Here is a 7,123-nt window from a genome sequence, read left to right on the forward strand (position 1 = left end):
GGGGTTCAAGTGAAGTAAATTGAAGAAGAGAGCTCCTGCCTCTGAGGCACACATTCTTAGATATGTATTTAATGAATTATGTATAGCTTGTAAGCAATATCATTCTGTATATTTGTGTAAATATACTAAATAAAATTTCATAGAGATGCTGATCAAAGAAAGGTTTGTGTTTATTTCTTAGTTTGCTACAATGTGAAGAAGGTGTGCTTTTTGGAACAGTCTTTTAACCCTATTATTTTGTGTCAGAATTCCTCAAGACACATTAAACAATTTTCTTGTAAAAAAATAGCACAATCAAAATCAATTTTTTTTTTATTGTTTTGTTATTTTCTTATGTATTTTCCTGTTTTTTTGACCTTTTGTTTTCTATTGTTTTTTCCCAAAATTTGTTGCAGGCACTCTTTCAAGCTCATCTACACTAGAATTTATTAATTTCAATGATTTAAAGTTGAAATAATGTAATTTATGTCAATTTAACAAAAAAAAAACACAATTTGCATTGGATTTGCACACGATATTATGAATTTGAGCCGTTTTCGGGTTGACATGCATATGCAAAACATTACGTAACATCAGAACGGTGTACCGGGATGTCGCAAATTTGGTCTCAAAATATGTGGGAGACTTCATTGAAAAAAGTCATGAAACGATGCGGCAAAATCTTCGCGCGTTGTGGAATCGTGGCACGAAACATCGAGGGGGGGGGGTCATTTTGACCCCCCCCCCTCCCCCCCAGTTAGAATAGGGTTAAATCAATTCACAGCTGTATCATATCCTGACAGTCACCTTTGAGTAAAATCAGTTGTGTTCTTGTAACCACAAGTAACATGATGGTGTTCAGTGGATTTCGACCAGCGGCAATAAGTATGCTTGCATACATACATACCAAGTACTATATACGTACATACCTACTTACACACAGACACAGACACAGACACATACATACATTCTTGTAAGATGCTTCAACCGGGGATATGATAGTTTGCTCCAGGTAACTGGGCATATTCCATTAGTACTCTGTTTCTGAAAAAAAAAAAAAAAAAAATTTCCCCCCACTGAACCACTTTAAATTGAATACCATATAAAATGATACATGTACTTAAAGTCGATTTAGTAAGTAGAATATCAGGCTTCATGTCGTGTATTGATGCATGCACAACAATCAAGGATACATGTAAATCATTTAAGATTTCCCAATTTTAATAGTGTGAAAACTATTTGCCTACATACAGGTCCGAAATATGCTGAATGGGCAGGTGCATTATATACCCAATGGTACCCCCAGAGCCTTAGAGGGTACTTTTTGTCCCCGCCGAACGAGTTCGAGCAGGGGACTATGAAACGGGCTCCGTACGTGTGTGTGTCTGTGTGTCTGTGTGTCCGTCTGTCCGTGTGTGCGTCCGTGTGTAATCAAAATCTTCAATTTGCTACTTCTCTGTCATTTATGAGCCAATTTTGATTCTGTTTGCTTTATATGATAGCACTACATGGGAGCTTTGAAACTTCTACACAGAATTTCAGTTGTGACCTTTGACCTTGACCTTTGACCTATATTGTACATTTTGCTACAAAGTGCTACTCCTTCGCCATTTGTAACCCAATTTCGATTCCGTTTGCTTTATGTGATGGCACTAGGTGAGGGCTTCAAAACTTCTACACATAATTTTGACCTTTGACTTCTTTGACCTTTGACCTTGATTTTTGACCTATATTGTACATTTTGCTACAAAATGCTACTTCCGGCGGGGACATATATTACGCACCGCGTAATTTGTACTTTTCCTTTTACTTGTTTCAAATACTCTGAACAAATGGGCATGTGCCCAGTGTGAAATGTATCCCCACTTGCCTGAAATGAAACACTACAATATCCCCAACTGAAGTTGTTTAAGAGACCACACACACACACACACACACACACACACACACACGAGAGAGAGAGAGAGAGAAAGATACAGGTGTCCCACATCAGATTTCATTGTGAACTCAACACAACAGAGGGGATAATGCAGTTCAACCAATTTTATCCTCTTTAACTATGATGATTTTTTCAGATTATTTCCAAATATCAGTTTACTTCAAGCTACCTCATTTGAAGGAGCAGCAGCAACACTATGACACCAACAACATTCTCATTCATTTACTTCCATTACTACTGTATTGGCAATTATCATCATAACATTTTTGTAGTAGTGGTTTCAAAAAGGATTTCCAGTCTGGTAGATTTGAGCTGCTTGATCTTGCATAGCTACCAGATTTTCTGATATTGTACAAATACAAAGCTTTGAAACAGTGTCAAAAAATTGTCAGTTTATCATATTCAATATTTCCCATGGACAGTCATGTTCAAATAAATAGTAAATAGTTTGTTTAATAGCAAGGTGATATTTCATTGATATATTGCTTCATAGTAATGGTATAATTCTCAGAACTTTTACATGTTAGGGAGTGTTTTTCTTTTTTTCTGCAAATGTTAAGTCACCACAATTTTAAACAGTGTCATCTTCTTGTGTGAATGAAAGACTTCAGGGCACAATGGTAGTGTGTTGAGAGACTAGTCTTCTTTAATGCTGATATCCCAACCTTAATAAGTATCTTGGTAAAAATAAACTGACAAACAATATGAATCCTGCCGAGTTGATGACGTTGAGAACACAAAGTGGAATATTTGATTACTGCAGACCTGCTATACTGCTTCCTGAAAAACACAAAACACTAGACTATTCACCACCACTTCCTTCATGCTACAATCACAGTATTTTCAAATTTGAGTTGTAGATTTGTCAATTCTTTTGATGCACTCAAATTTTACATAATTTGTCTTCTAACCCTATACTGAGCTGGTCTTTACCCCAATGGTGATGCATCACAGTATCAGATCATACCTCCTAACTTCACCAAATAAAGAATTCTGCTGGATTTTCATCAATTTCCAGAAGTAAACAACCATCCAATTTTCCACAAGACAAGAACACTGTATAATCTACCCTGGTTATTATTCAAATAAATGAAATGACCTTGTATGCAATTAATAACTACATGGTACCATACCACCACCAAAAAAAAAAAAAAAGAAATCAAAAAAATCATGTACATCTGTACCTACACTGACTGATCATACTCCATTACATCATAAATGAAACAAGAAGTAATCAGCTACTCAAAATTTAGTCTTAGAACTTTACAACACTCACTGTACAAAACAAACAAACATGTATCCCTGATAATGGACAAGGAATTTGCACATTATAAAGCAAAACACTGTCTACATATGCCCATTTTTACATCAATAAAGTTGTGATTAGTGTTCATCATACAGTAAATTAAGGCACTCTTTCCACTAACAAAAAAAAAGAAAAGAATGACCAGCTTTCCTAAAGCTTGCTCAGATTGAGATTCAAGAGTCAAGAACAATTCGTTTGCATAACAAAAGTAAAAGTGAAAGGACATATTCCTCAATGCATAAAATTCCTCCATAAAGACAACTGAAACTGCATCTGTATCAAATATCAAGAGCATTTGTATCTTCAACTGCATTTGTATCAAGTTTGTTAAATGTTTTGAAGGCCAGAAAGTCTGCAACCTTATATGGACGTTGTATTGCAACCAAGACAACAAAGGGCTATGTTCCATGATGTCATTTTCGACAACTGCAACAATTACCATCACTGTGGCAACAACTGTAACAATGAAATCAACTGTAAGAAATTTGCTCCATGCTTTGGTATCAGCTATCCATGTCATTTGCAAAAATTGTAAACCTCTTCCTACATCAGGCCCTGGGTTTTTTACAGACGATTTGTATCAGAGACTCTTTAACTCTCACATTTTCTGTGGGAGATCTTCCACTTGAGGCCAATTTCATATTCTCCTGATTGTGTTTGGATTATACCTCATTTAGTTTTGTCATATATATGCTAAAAATTGAGGCTACGATAAGCATCAGAGAGCATCTAGAACCCTAGAGCTTGGACCCCTGCTGCAAGGGACGCCATGCTTTGTGCCTGTAATGTGTGCTATGTGCACATGATATTGTATGCAGCTTTGTGCCACCAGAGTCTCCAGTTTGCCAGAAGTCCCCAGGCAGGAGAATTTGCAGTTTTTAGAGAAACTTGAGTCTCTGACTTGCACTCTTACATTCCACACTTCAACTACAGTTTCACATCATGGTCAATTTGACTTGATTAGAGTAATATCAGACAAACAGAATGACAGAAAAATCAGGCATAAAAATATTAAAGAAAGGTTGGAGAGTTAGACTTTTTCTCATATTTTCACAGAATACATTTATAACAGAATGGCAGAATCATGACGTCATCATTGTACAACTCCCTGACTAGTGTGTACACAAAATGTTTGAAATCAAGTTTTGAGTTGATAATGTTGCAACTGCAGCCTCCTGCCCCTAACAACCATTGTTGCTCAGTAATAACAAGACTAAAACAGTTTGATGGGAAGGATATATGTATGTTGACTTTACATCAAGGAAACTTAGTTTGCCTACTGGGTAACAGTAAGAGTCATACACATGCAATATGAACATAAAAGCACATATGGCAAGCAAGTCGAGAATATGAAGAGATGCACGAAAAATATGAATATGATGCTGCTGCTGCTGATGGTGATGATAATAAATGAGTAAATAAATATATAAATAAATATAAACATAAATAAATAAAAGAATAAAAACAAAAATAGCAATTATGATAACATCAAAAAAACATGTTTGCACATGTTGAACACAAATATACCACTCTGACACTCTTCTCTACAAGAGAGGACACAAGTAAAACTTGTACCAATAAACTTTTGAACATTCATAAGACAGATCCATGAGCTGACACAACTGGATTTGTGAAAGACATTTGCATAACATGCATGCTGTTAGTGAGCTTTGTGCTTAAACTCTGTGATCTGTCATGGCTGTTGAAGAAATCTAAGGAGTCGAACTGCAGCGAAGTTGGGGAGTACCAGTAAATATGATCAAAGGTCTTCTGGCTCAAGACTTGGTACAACAGCTAGCACACTCTTATAGTTGAAAGCAAGAAAATGCCACTAGCACACTAAAAATAATGACAGAAAGAGAGCTAAGAACCAAACTTCATTACTTCAACTCATAAAAGGATTAATGAGTGTGAAGTCAGAAAGCCAGGTGTACCAACATTTAAGAGATTTTGTAGCCTATGAGAAAATCAGGATGTACAGTTGTATATAGAGTTGTGATGAAACTACAACTACATGCATATTCCTTCTTGACATGTTATATGTCACCACTACACTGGTTCAATGCTGCTCTGTGAAAGACAATGGCAAGTTCTGGGAAAGCACAAACTGTACAATGGAGACATGGTGAGCTCCATCATTAAGTTGTCAGAAATGCAGTTAAGTCACAGTCACTAAACATTCAAAAATTCATTAGAAGGGGCACATGTAATGTTACACTGACCATATCTGTCAACTTATGGCATGGATCAAAGTAGCTTTGCATGAACAGACAATCTGGTGTACCAAGAGGTATGTAGTGATGTGTAAATACAGGCATGCTCTTTACAGGCTTGACCTGTCATGGTGCAATCTTACCAAAGTTCTTCACAACTTGATAGTATTACTATTACTGACTGATGTTCAAAACTTGGTATTCAAAAAAGTTAATTCATGAAGCCTCTTTTGATATAAGATTGGTAAGTATACTTAATATGTTTGCCCTGAGATACATACAAAATGGAAACATGAGATGTCAGTGCAGAACATGATGGCTTCTATCAAGGATGATGATGAAGGACATGTATTTCATGTTAAAGCTTTCAGTTACATCCATGTATAAAGACAAAAAAAGATGTGCATCTATGTACCAAGACAAATGTGAAAATGTAAGTACAACGTGTAAAACTCTGAGTAAAACAAATTACTGGTATGACTGCCATATTTCAAATCTTGCTGTGCTTACATTGTAACCATTTATTTATCTGTTTTATTTAGAGCAAGACATAACCCTAATCATGCTTATCACATTTCACACACAACATAATTCCCTCTTCACACCATGCTGAAGTATTGTTTGGGGGAATGATTGTATGGGGGGGGGGGGGGGATTGGCAGAATATTACAAATCATTTTATCAGTAAGGTTGAAAACTTATGTGGGGAATGGACAAACTAGCTTGTAAAAGTCTACTTCGTTCAAAACACAGATGCCTCCTTCTAATCCCCTTACAGTGTGTGAGTTTAAAGCCATGACTCACACACATAAAAGATCCCCCTTCATTCATTCATCACAAAAAGCAGGGTGCTATCCTGGTGAAGTTTTCCCCCTACCCACCCACACACGAAAACGGGTGAAAGATACCAATTCCTCGTGGTTTGCCCCACGTCAGCAAATAGTCAGCAAACGATATCAACTCGGCACATTGTGCCATATGCTCGCATGAATGAACCATCCGTGCAATGTAATCAAACTCCCTTTTCATGTAAAATGGAACACTCACATCACACAGCTCCACTACTAGATTTCCTTGGACCATATGTCAGTGGTTGCCATGGGAATGATTGTATTGGGGGGGGGGGGGATTGGCAGAATATTACAAATCATTTTATCAGTAAGGTTTGTCTTCCAAGGTTGAAAACTGATGTGGGGAATGGACAAACTAACTCGTAAAAGTCCACTGGCAATCCTATTTCCTATTCCGCATCTCATTCTCTCTGAAATATTACTTGCCTGCTTTACATGAAAGATATCTCTCTGATTGGGTCACAGACAAGAGATTACTGTAAAACATGATATATTCGCGGCACGAAATTTTCGCGAATTGGAGCCGACGGCCTTGTTCGTGGCAAGAAATTTTCGCGAATTGCCACTTGTGTTCAGTGCATATAGTGGAGATAAGAAATTTCGTGTGCATTTTAATTTTGCGAATCTTGGCACTCGCGAAATTAAAATACATGCGAATATTCCTTGTTTTACAGTAACCTGCCCAAGAAGTTTGTCATGATTGCTTATGCTATGGTCGCCGCTATCGATTGAGCAGCTATGCATTGTTTTGAGTTGTAAATATAAGCTTTACATGAATCTGTTTCCTTCTACCCAGGCTTTTCTATCACTGTCTTCAAATTAATCATATCAGTCA

The sequence above is a fragment of the Diadema antillarum genome, unplaced genomic scaffold (assembly GCF_040938485.1).
Source record: "Diadema antillarum isolate AM-2024a unplaced genomic scaffold, OU_Dant_1.0 seq00000263_RagTag, whole genome shotgun sequence".
NCBI classification, from domain to species: Eukaryota; Metazoa; Echinodermata; class Echinoidea; order Diadematoida; family Diadematidae; genus Diadema; species Diadema antillarum.